Source organism: Myotis myotis, unplaced genomic scaffold (assembly GCF_014108235.1).
Source record: "Myotis myotis isolate mMyoMyo1 unplaced genomic scaffold, mMyoMyo1.p scaffold_m19_p_6, whole genome shotgun sequence".
NCBI classification, from domain to species: domain Eukaryota; kingdom Metazoa; phylum Chordata; class Mammalia; order Chiroptera; family Vespertilionidae; genus Myotis; species Myotis myotis.
This window is the reverse complement of record NW_023416368.1, coordinates 19,278,511-19,290,652: the sequence shown is the minus strand read 5'-3', so window position 1 is coordinate 19,290,652 and position 12,142 is coordinate 19,278,511. Positions and strand designations below refer to the sequence as shown.

General features: G+C 40.8%; 1 non-coding gene across 1 annotated transcript; it reads right to left on the bottom strand.

Annotated features, from left to right (window-relative positions):
* Nucleotides 1-11,773: 11,773 nt before the first annotated feature.
* LOC118659479 lies at nucleotides 11,774-11,896 on the bottom strand. Its single transcript, XR_004968592.1, has one exon. It is a non-coding gene; the product is annotated as a small nucleolar RNA SNORA25 (small nucleolar RNA).
* Nucleotides 11,897-12,142: the final 246 nt, after the last annotated feature.

Sequence of the window (12,142 nt, the reverse complement as noted above, 5' to 3'; positions counted from 1 at the left end):
GTAGACCACCTGATATCTATCAACCAGACCCTTGACATCTGACTGATAACAATCTTGGGCCAATCCTAGGGCTAAGAATGCAAGACTGCCCTGGCCAGTGTGTCTCAGTGGTTAGAATGTCAGCTCACACACCAAAGGGTCATGGGTTCAATTTCCAGCCAAGGGCACATACCTGGGTTGCAGGTTTGATACCCAGCCCTGGTCAAGGTGCATATGGGAGGCAATCAATTCATGTGTCTTTCTCACATCTATGTTTCTTCTCTTTCTCTCTCTCTCTCTCTCTCTCTCTCTCTCTCTCTCTCTCTATCTCTCTCTCTCTCTCTCTCTCTCTCTCCCACCCTCCTTCTCTAAAAACCAATGCTAAAAAATATCCTCCAGTGAGGATTAAAAATAAAAAGAATGCAGGACTGATAATTCCCCAGAATGCACTATTTAGATTCTTAACTTTCGTTTCTACTTTGGAACACTTCTGGGGTTTTACCTAGCTGTGTTTCCAGACCCTTCAATAAATTTTTATCATTTATTTCTAGCAAAGCCTCAGACTCTTTTTGTTTGTTCGACAGAAATATGATCTAGTTTTCATTTTTAAAAGATGAATCTGGCCATAGTGAGGAGAACGGACGAACTATTGGCACTCAACAGATGCTTAATAAATAAATGCCCAAATCCATCCATCCATGTGTGGATGAATAAATCTATGAAGTCAGTGGTGCAGAAAAGGCCAAGGGGTGCAGCCCTGTGCAATGGCTCACACTACTCCCTCTCCCTCCTTCACCTTGCCCATTAGTTCTTTCTGGTGCCTCCAGTTCCTCCCAGAAGAACAATAAGCCTTGAAGATTCCCCCTCCAGCTCTGAAATAATTCAGCAGCTCCTGCCAACCCACCCTCCTGCCAAGGCTTCCTGGCTTCCAGCAGCTGAAAAGAAAAGCTGCTGAATGTGGCTGCTGTTTATCATCCTCGGCTTGGCATTCTGTCTGCAGCTGGGGCCCCTCTCTACAAGACCACTCAGCATCTCGGAGCTGACTAATTTCCATGTTGATTGCAAAGCTGGAAATGTATACACTTGTCATTCTTATTCTTGGCCCAAATGCTTCGTGCTGACAGTAGCTCTGACGATGGGGCACTGACACCACTTGCTAGTTATTGTCTGATGGGCAATTGACACAAGTGGGTTTAGGAGGATGTACCATTTGATAATCAGACCCCATCTGCAAAGCAATCACGAGTCACATTATGGAGGAAATGCAAGGAAAAACTGGGCATGTGGCTCTTATTTTTGACTTCCCTTAGCCTAGCCAAGATTGTGCAAGGAGATGTTACCGTGCAAGATACATTTATATATATATTTTTAATACAATGAGCATCTGTTAGTGCTTTGAATTTATACAAGGACAGCAAGTAACAGATTGTGAGTTGAAATACTTTCATGTATAGGGTTTGCGAATGTAATGTAAAACATGAATGTCAAGTTTAGAATAGTACCTAACACATATTAGGAGCTCCATAAATCTTAGCTACTCTTACTCTGTCTTTTATTACTCCACCTCTCCAAAGCCAACCATTCCTGGCAGGTGCCCTACACACAGCTTTCGATCTAACCATCTACTCAAGATACCTTTCTCTGTTTTCTTTGATTAAAAATGGGACCACAAACTACAACAGGTTTTTCAAATTTCTCCCCTCCCCTACCCCCCAGTTAAAACGTATTATGGAGATTCTTATTATCGATATACAGATCTGCATTTTTAATAGTTGCATAGTATTAATTTTATGGATGGGCCAGAACTTACGATCCTTCAGCTGATGAACATTTAGGTTGTCTGTGACTTTTTGCTGCTACAAATAATGTTGCAGTAAACTTCTTTGTCAATGTATCTGCATGTTCCTAATGATTTCTCTACAGGATAGACTCTGAGGAACACAAGATCCTCTCAGTTGCATATTTGCAAAAACTCTAAGTGGGAAACAGGGTGAGTGAGGGCTGTTTCCAAAAAAGAGATGAATTCTAGAAATTGAGGAATTCCCCTAACTCCTCACTGATAGTACCCACATGCATAGTGAAAAAGACCAATTCTTAGGTCTTCTGATTCCAAACCCAGAGCTTTTTGTATTGCATGAGATAGAGTTAATCTCTCCAGGTATCTGATAACCTCTGTAGCCTGCAAAGTCTCTCATGTTGAAAACCCTGACTTACTAACTTCATTTTCAATGGGCCTGAGAGGCCTGACTATAAACTGACTACACAAAGCCAAAGGGGTAAGGGGACCAGAGGAGGGACTTCTACTCTTGCAAGTTATTTGGCTGGTCTAATAAGACAGATGAACAGGAGGGGAAAAAGCAGTTTTAATGTCATATATACCAGGGCTTCCTAAGAATATGAGGCCCCAAGACAATCAGGCAATTGAGGCTTATATGCCATCCAGAGATAAGAGGAAGTTGATAGAAGTCTTCAAAAAGGAAGAAGGCAACTCACAAGCATATGGGAAAACAAAAGTTTGGTAAACAAATGTCTGCAGAGACAGTGGGGCACAGAGAGGACTTCCAACAAGCTTGCCTTGCTAAGTCCCCCCAGCCAACCACAACTACCTAGTCCACATTAGTTGTGGTTATCTCTGATGATCACTCTTTCTCATAGAGCAGGCCCTCTTTCTAAATTCTTTTAGGAAATTTTAGAAGGTGGATAAAAAACTCTTCCTAAGCCTTCTGTGTTTAAAAAATAGCCTAAAATGATCCTCGCACCAAAGAGACATAGCCTCCCTCATAGCCTCCTCCCCCATAGCCTACGGTACAATTTATCCATGCTCACAGAAAGATCCCCAATCCTTAAGCAGGGGTTAAAGAGAACATTTACTAAAAACTCAATATGGAAAAAGCACTGTACAGAGAACTAAAAGGAAGCAAAGTTGAGTCAGACACTGTGGAGTGATCTTGCCTTGAGTTGCTTCACAGTCTAAGAGGCAAACAAGATATACATGAGCAATTAAAATATGAGGCAAATTAATGACTCAAGAAATGTGACAAGACATAGGCTTTAAGGGCTTAGAAAGACTGGATATTAAAAACCACAGCTTACCTGCTTTTACCTTTATCTCCTAAGATTTCTACCACCACGTCCCTACAGTTAATTAGGTATGGCATTACTCCTATAACCTCAAGCATTACTAGAACCTCTAAATCCAACCACAGAATAAGCATTTACTCATGAATGGACAGCAACCTTAAACTCAGCCACATATTTTTAGACTTGTCAATTTGTAAATAAAGGTTACAAGGTACAAAAGCTGTTGGTTAAGTGCTTAAATAAGATGGTTTATCCCTAAGGTTAGATTTTTTTGTATCAACTTTAGATCATATTCTGAAAAATATTTATCCAAGTGTGTTACACAAAAATTATTATTTAGTACATTGTAATTATGACATTTTTTGACAAAGCAAAAGTAGTTCTGATGCCTGTCTCACAGATCACTGTCAAACTAGAACAATATGTTTCCACAGCATTTATTATTCACTCTTCTAGGGCCTTTACACTATGATTTGAATCCATAATGTTACAAATGAAATTCTGTTTCTTTTTGGTGTTTGTGGTCATTTCAATTCCACAATCAGGTGAAAGGACAGATGGAGTTTTCCTTAGACTCAGAAAACTAGCATAAGTGTCTCTCTCTCTCTCTCTCTCTCTCTCTCTCTCTCTCTCTCTCTCTCTCTCTTTTAGACATAAAACTACTTGAAGCTTCAGCTATCTTTGCTATAAATTAATGTTAGTTATTAAGGGATTGAACTTGTTGGCTATATTACTCATAGCAATTTCAGATACAAACTTGATTACTAGTGTTCTTTGAAATTCTGATTTTTTTCAAGACTGATACTATTAACATTTATTCAGTTTCCCAGAGGGAAACAATCCAGCTCAGAGGAATGATGATTTATTCTTCTACCTACTGCTCAATCATTAATTAAACTATAGAAAAGGAGGAGGTGGAGGAGAGGCACATAAATTCATTATCACCAGCATCTTAGTTAATAACGACTCATTCTAGGACATCAAAATAAAATATTTCCTGAAACCTTGCAAACATCTGTGAGTTTAGCAAGAAAAAAAAAAAAGAAAGGAACAATTTGATTGGTTCAGTGTAAATGAATCAGAAACATATGTCTTGGCTTTTTCAATGTGGGAACATGGCTGGCAAAATTCATTTAAGCTGTTCAGAGCCCATGGGACTTGAAAAGGAGCTTGGCAGCCTGAATATGTATCTGTGCTGTCCTGTACGCAATGCAAATAACTCTTAAATTAAGCCCAGATTTTTCCCTCGTGGGCCAGGAAGCCTAACTGCATAATAACAGCTTGCATTTTCATAGTTATGATTTTCCCCTTCAACAATCCTGAAATGCTGTGAGCAATGCATCCATTTTTCCTTTCCCTACTTATATAGCAAGATGTTTTTGTATGGCAGAACAAACATGAAAAACTTACATACATTATATATATATATCTGTGTATATAGACAAAATAAATGACATTCAGTTAAGTTTAAATTTTAGATAAGCAACAACTAATATTTTCATATATGTATACCTCATGCAATATTGGGGCCACATTTATATTAAAAATTGTATTCAGGATATGCTTGTACTAAAAGCTACTTGTTGTTTATTCATAATTCAAATCTAATTGGGTATCCTGTATTCGCATTTCCTATTTCTGGCAAACCTGGCTCTTTTGCTTTCCCCAAACTAGATAAATGAGACGTCAAATGTAGTTTTTGAATTAGAGAAGTTTGTCTTTCTTCAAAGGGAAGGACATTCAGAATAAGGAAAAGGCTGGAGGTGACAGAAACGCTTCATCAACTATTGGGATCAGAAAAGAAAGGCATTCATGATTTCTGAAAAGGACACAACTATGGTTTTATGAACAAGGCTCTACTCAGGCTCTGCTAGAAGCCCCTTCCTATTTTCAATAATTGTGGACAGTTAAGTAAGCTTAGAAGGCAAATGGTGCATATACAGTGGGGCCTTGACTTACAAGTTTAATTCGTTCCGAGACTAAGCTCGTTAACTCAAATTACTCTATCAACTCAATGCAAAAAATCAGCTGAGAGACAGCTGATATCTCAAAAAACTCGTTAGTCGGGACACTCGTAAGTCAAAGCCCCATTGTATTCTATTTGGAGGACTTATTGTGAAGGCAGAGCCTAGGAGGCCACTGCCCACCTTAGAAGGGCAAACTGAGTAAAGAAGCCTGACAGGTGTGTGGGTACTCAAGGGAGGGTGGTGTTCGCTGAGGGCTGCAGACTAAAGGTCAAGAGTCCTCATGAATCCCTTACCCTCTATTTGTTATGTTCTCGGTTCTTAGCACAGTGCTTGACAATGTGAGTGCTCATTATCTATTTGTGGAGTAAATGAATAAATGGACTCTCCTGTCTATAAAAGCAGAAAAATGGAACCAAGTCATGTAGAACTTCCATGCTTTGAACCAAGTCCTTTTTCGAATGAGGCCTAAGTTTCTGAAGATGCATCTCCGGGTTTACCTTCAGGAAAGACGCAGGTGTCAAAGCAGGCAGAGACCCAAGCACACCTCATCTACATGAGCCAGAGCATTTCCTTGTCCATTTCTCTTCTGCATTGAGGTTCAAATGAGATTTAATTTAAAAATGGTTCACTGCAAAGATTAAATAGTTGTAGAAATATGTTTAAGATTTAGGAGAAATATGTCTGTTCTAAGTTTTTTATCCCATCCACAGCCCAGTCTTCCAAACAAAATGATGCACACATTTGCTCACAGCCAGCTGGAGGTGACCGAGAAGGCGCAGGTCTAAAGAACAGAAAGAGAAAGGGAGTCTGCAAAAGGACTTCTCACTCTTGTCTCCAGTTTCCCCAAATGGTTCATCTCAGTAACAGCACGTCTTGCCCGGAGTGATAATTACGCATCGAATCCCAGTACAAAAATGAGGAAGAATAATAATCCTGTGCAGTCTCTCCAGCAGTTTGTCATACTGAAAATGCGGCCTAATTGATTCTGCAAATGCACCGAGGGAATATAAAACCGTAATCAGTTTCTCTGTAATGTTTATATCTATAGTGACGGAAGTCTAATTGCAAAATTTATCATTATGAAATAAACCAGAGAGCACAGGTATACATGGCAATCAGTAGGAGGGTGTTCCTAGATTTTGTGTAAATCACTGTTGGCATTTTTTGTTCAGTACACAAATCAGCCTGGAGCAAGCTCAGTTTTGACCGTGTACAATTGTATTCCAGTTGCCATGCTACGTATTTCAATGATCTACACCATCTATTAAGTATGGCGTTTCTGTCCCCACCTCCACCTCTAGGAAATCTCTACCTGTCTCTAGCTCATCAGCTCAGGTGAAGATCCTCCGGGGGTCGGGGAGGGGGGGTGGGGGCGCTACCTTGAAAGTGCCCTCGAGCCTTGCTCTGGTCTGAGCCATAGGCTTCAATGGCTGCCCGTTGGCACAGAAGAAACTCAAGCTGCTCAAGGTCCTTAGCCCCAGCAGCTTCTCCTTTGGTCTTACCATGTACCCATGACTTCGCAGCTCTGTCAGATTATGTGCCAGTCACTGAAAACTCGATTATCTCTTTCTTCTCTGGTCCTTTCTTCATTTCTCTTAATCCTCAGGTTTTTATGTGCATATTAAAATGTCTATATTTAACCATTTTGACATCAGGCATGCTTCTAAGCACATATCTGTCATTAAAAGTAGGGCAGCAGACTTCCAATTTGGGGAGGACAAAATAGATGTATTTTCCCCCTATGTCTCCTGCTAAGGACTTTATATAAAAAAACAAAAATAAGATGACTCCGAAAGGTGATCAGAAGAAGGCAGAGCAGATAGGGAACTGTGCCCAGAACAATGAGTTCTGTGGGTTTTGTTTTGGCCTCGTATATCCCAGACTGGGTGCTAGAGAAGCCATAACTGGGAAATACAAAAATCCAAAGCAATTAATATTCCTAGGTGGTCCCAATAACCAGGCCACAAGCAGAATAGTCCTGCATCATATGCAAGATGTTGGATGTCTGTTGCCCTTTGTGTCTAACCTGGGCAAGGCTCTATAGCCTAAACCAGAGAGAGTGAATTCAAAGCATTTATGCCGCTGCTCTTTGCTCCCACACCCAGGGAAGGCATTGCTAACTGAATGTGACTCCTTGCTGCCAATCACTCATAGCTGTCATTCAAGAAGAAACCCATTGGTCAATCCTTGTTAAATTTGCCTTTTGACAACAAGTCTTTCAACAAAAATTTCCTTTTGTATATTGTGATTTAGTGTCCATGATGTATCAAGCAATGGGAGACAGACAGTCGATATTAGGGGGCTTAGTGTCAGAACAGACAACTCGGCACAAATAACTCTGCCTTGGGGCGGGCATGCTGCAAGCTCTGAAAGAAAGACACAAGCCTCGAGGGAAATATAACAAGTGAGAGGTTGCATGTTACTAAGAGGCTTGGGGAGTCTTCCCAGTGATGTGTCAGGGGGGAAAGGACTTAAATGGCCAGAGATGCGAGACAGAGCATTCTGTACTCCAAGCAAAGGCAATAAATGTAGGGAGTGTATGGTGCACACAGGAACAAAGAATGCTTTGCTTCGATGGTGCACAGGGAGTTCTGAGGAAAATGGCCGGAGAGGGAATTTAACAGGAAAACAGGGGCCACAATCAGAGGGCTATCATCAGAGGAGGTCAAGACACCTGTGCTTGACCTCCCAGCATCCAGATGTGACAGACTCACAGACACATCCGTTTCAAAGCCAGAAGAGATGTCAAAGAAATGACCTTCTCTTTACTTTTTTTATACAGAGACATTTTACAAACGAGAAAACGGAGAGTTGGAAAGGCTAAGTATCTGGATCAAGTTCCAGACCCCGGATGAAACACAGGGGCCCTGCCATTTATTAGACAGCATGTTCTCTCCAGTTCCCAGCATCTGCTCCAGGCACAGCAGACAATAAAGATCACCACCGCGCCTCTGCTTGAATCACACTTTCCCCAGACTCTTCACCAGCGGTGACTATTCCCTCATAATTCAAGTCTCAGCTCCAAAGCCACCTCCTTGGGGAGGCCTTCTCTGACCATGCTGTCTGCACTAGCCCTGTCATCACCGTCCATCCCTCCAGCCTGATCTTCTTCACAGCATGAACCACTTTTTTCATTTATCAATTTATTTTTGTTTGACTTCTCCTTTCGAAAGTAAACTGCAGTCTTCCTTTCTGCTTCTGCCAGATTTATATCTTGGATTACTAGCACTATTCTAAACCTAGAAAAAAGCAAGGGAGAGAGAAAGAGAGACAGGCTGGAAGGTTACAAAGGAGAGAGATGGAGAGAGGAAGTTTACAAGGAAGTTAATACAGGTTAATGAGTTTATTCAAGAAACTGTGAACACCCACTGTTGTTCAAACACTGTGCCAGAGAGTAATGGGCAGATGAGAAGGAGCAGACAGGAACGATACGGTCCTTGCTCTCAAAGAGGCTGCAATCCAAGGGTAAAGTTACAAGGTACCCAATTCACTAACCAGATAAAAATAAAAGTACAACTAGGATTAATGCAAAGAATGAAAACTACAAGCTGCTATGAGAGCAAATGACGGCAAGACTTGACCTTATCAGGGAAGAGCTGTGATTTGAGGGTAGGTATGAGTAAATGAGGTGAAGAGAAGAACGTATACAAGGAGGAGGGAACAGTACCTCAGCAGTGGAGTATTACACGTCTGGTTATGTTACGGCTAGTGGTCTCCAGGCAGCCTCAATGCCCCTGACGCTCTGGGGCACTGTCGGTCTAGCAGGGTTCCTGGACATATGAGCAAGACCTGAGCATCAGCAATGTCAATTAATTCCATTGTTCACACTAGAGTCATTATTAGTTAGTATCAGAATAAACACTGACTAGCTAATGCAGCTTTATCTGTCTGCAGAAGAATTTTAATTTGCATGCTTTATGACACTAATATTTGTATAGTAGCCAGTAGATAGCTTTGAAAGTCAGTTTTTCTCTCCACTCTTTTAATGCAGTGTGGGAAGTGATTAGATTTTTCTCCCCGTTCTCCCCCTAGAACTTCTCTTTCCTCTGGGCATTGTTTTCTTTTCACATTTCCATTCATTTATTTGCTTATTTGGGGGGGGCTGTTTCTCTCTTTTCCATGTCCCGCATGGAAAAGGAAACAGTCCATTTGCTGAGTGGAGGAGCTGGGGATTAAGAAATTAAAGAAAGACCAAGATGCAGAAATAGATTTTAAGCTGGGGCCAGGTGGGCGCCATCCTCTCTGATGGAGAGGCGGCAAAAGCGGGCTGAGCCACACAGCAGGTTTATTTTAAAGGCCTAGATTTACATATCTAGTTCTGCCCCTGCCTGATTAACATGTCCAGCCTTATTGGGGAAGCATGTTCCCAGGGCATGGCTCTGCCTATGCTCTGAGTTCAGCTGACAATAACTATAAGAAAATGCCTAGGTGCCTCCCAGGCAGCCCTCTACACTTATTAGTTTACTATCATTTGCTAAGTCCACTATGGGCAAGGTCCATGGCAGGAACTATGGGGAATTCTAGCTTTCAGGAATCAGACATGTTCACAGGCTGAACAATCTCTTTTCTTTTACATAGAAACAAACATCCTCCTCTACTTGCCATTCCCCAAACACACATGCTGTTCTGGGTCTTTATGCATCAGACCTGCTATTTCCTTGGCTTGGCTTTTCTTCCTCCTTTTATTTACACCAGATAATCTTTACGACTGGGTTAAATTCTATCACTTTTTCAAAGCCATGAGTCTCTCAGGATTATTTTGATTGCAACGGACAAAAGAAACCAATTCTAACCAGCTTATGTTTAAAAAGGAAATTTATTATCTTCATAGGTGAACAGTCCCAGGGGAAATCTGGCTTCAGGAATAGCTTGTTTTAAGACAAACTAATGTCACTAAGATCCAGGTCTTTTTTTCTTCTTCTTATTCTAGTTCTTCTTCTACATATATTCCAGCCCCTATAAATTGTTGGTTTCACATCTTATAGGGGAAAAAAAAAGTATTGTCTCATAAGTCTCAGAGAAAGGTTTTGTTGTTTTCCATTATCCTGTACTATGTCCCACAACCGTTCTTGAACCTGTTACTATTTTTGTGGGGATGGAAGGCTCTGATTAGGCAGACCTCTCATATGATAGTCTTGTTGACCTGCGGGAATTTCTTGAGTAACTATTCATTCCTACCACGTGGTCTTGCTTTTCTTTAGCCCTGCACGTACTTATGAAACTGTATCTTTTATACACTTGAATGGTCACTGTGGCAGGTGAGATGGAGGAAGAGATAGGGGTACAATGATAGGGATGCTAGTCTGTAAGAGACTTACTTGCAAAAATATTAATAAATCAGTATTCCTTTGTTGCTGGCTTTCTCTGCCCAAAGTAACATAGGAAACACACAAAATTATAGTTTAAATTGTGGCCTACACCCAAGAAACTGGGATGACAGTGATGTCAAACATGATTATAATTAAAATATAATTAATGCACATTTACTATGTATCAAATATTTTGCTGAGGGCTTTACTAACATTTTGTATTTAAAACACACAACTATGTATTAATTTATAGATGGGGAAAGAGAGACTTGAAGCTATTAATTCTTTCAGTCTTTCAGCAAGTATATGACTGTATTAAAACTGGAATCCACTGTAGCAAGAAATGAGAATAGAAGAGCATACAACACTCACTCAGAAAGGTATTGCCCTCACAGGGTGACTCAACAAAAAAGTTAGACATCATTCAAATAACCAAGCATATAAAGATCAAATCACACAGTGCATAGTTTACAATGGAGAAGCACAGGGTGCTATGAAAAAATATAGCAGGGCATCTCTGGGGCATCAAAAAAGATTCTTAAGGAGAAATTTTGTTTTAATTGAGACCCTGTGGAGGGGTTTGGGTTAAAAAGATAGAGAAAGGAGGAATATTCCAGATAGAGGACAGAGTGTGGTCAAATGTTCTGAGGTGAAAGAACTCGTGGTATATTTGAAGATCTGACGAAGGTCAGAGTAGGTCGGGTACCAGGAAACAGCCTGGCATTTGAATAGTTGGTGTGGAGTAAAACTCCAGAGATAGTGGCCAGTCTTGCAGGTCTCTGGTAGGTTATGGTATATATTTAAATTTCAAAGTAACCAAAAACATTTGCAGGGTTTTGAGCATAGGAGTGACTCGATTAGATTGAACTGCAGAGCAAGAAAGAAGCTGGAAGGCAAACTAATAGGAATATATTGTATATTCCAGGAGGCAGACTGCTATATATTAACAACAGATGTAGAGGAATAAACTGATTCAAGAAATTATCAGGAGGTAAAATCAGAGGGAGGTACTTACTCATGACAGTAGGTTGTAGATTGAATGTGGGGAGCTGGGGTGAGAGAGAGGGAAGTTCAGTGCGAACCCTAGGTGATAGAAAGGCAGCCAAGTAAGGTGACTACCTCAGTAGGGGAACTGGGAAACACAAAAAGGAGTGGAGGAGAGACAACTGTGTAATCAAAAGGTAAGCAATAGGCCCACATACGGTGGTTTTGGTGAGCAGAAAACTGGCAGGAGCCATTTGGTGAGGATGAACAGTGGAGATAGGTAGGAAAACAGGATGGAAGAGATGAAAGAGGTCTCAGGAACCTGGCTAAGATGTTTATACATAATCCATAGCAAAAGAGAACCATCAAACTTTGCAGAGAAGAGGAATGACTTGACCAAATGAGCATGTCAGTAAAATTGTTGCATCTTTTATTTTATTTTATTTTATTTTATCTTATATCTCCTCAGGAAAACATAGCACTATTGGGCGTCTGTTACATCCTATGGACAACTTCAATCTCAGGCCACAGCATTAAGAGCTCCTGGTTTTGGTCCCATAAGCTCTCTTGTTGCATCTTATAAAAGAAGAATGGAGGGGCATAGTGAAGGGGAGCAGAGGAGACTCGGGGGAGAGGAGCAGTAAGGAGGCTGGCATCTTAGGTTCAGAGAAAGATAGAAAGGGTTTGAAAAAGGATAATGGAGACAGAAAGGACAATCAGATCCAAATTCTAAAGTACTGTGAATGTGCCATCATGCTGGGTACTGTAAGGTTAGTGGAGGATTAATAGGGTTATCTTCTGCCTGAGGAAATTTAGGGAGAA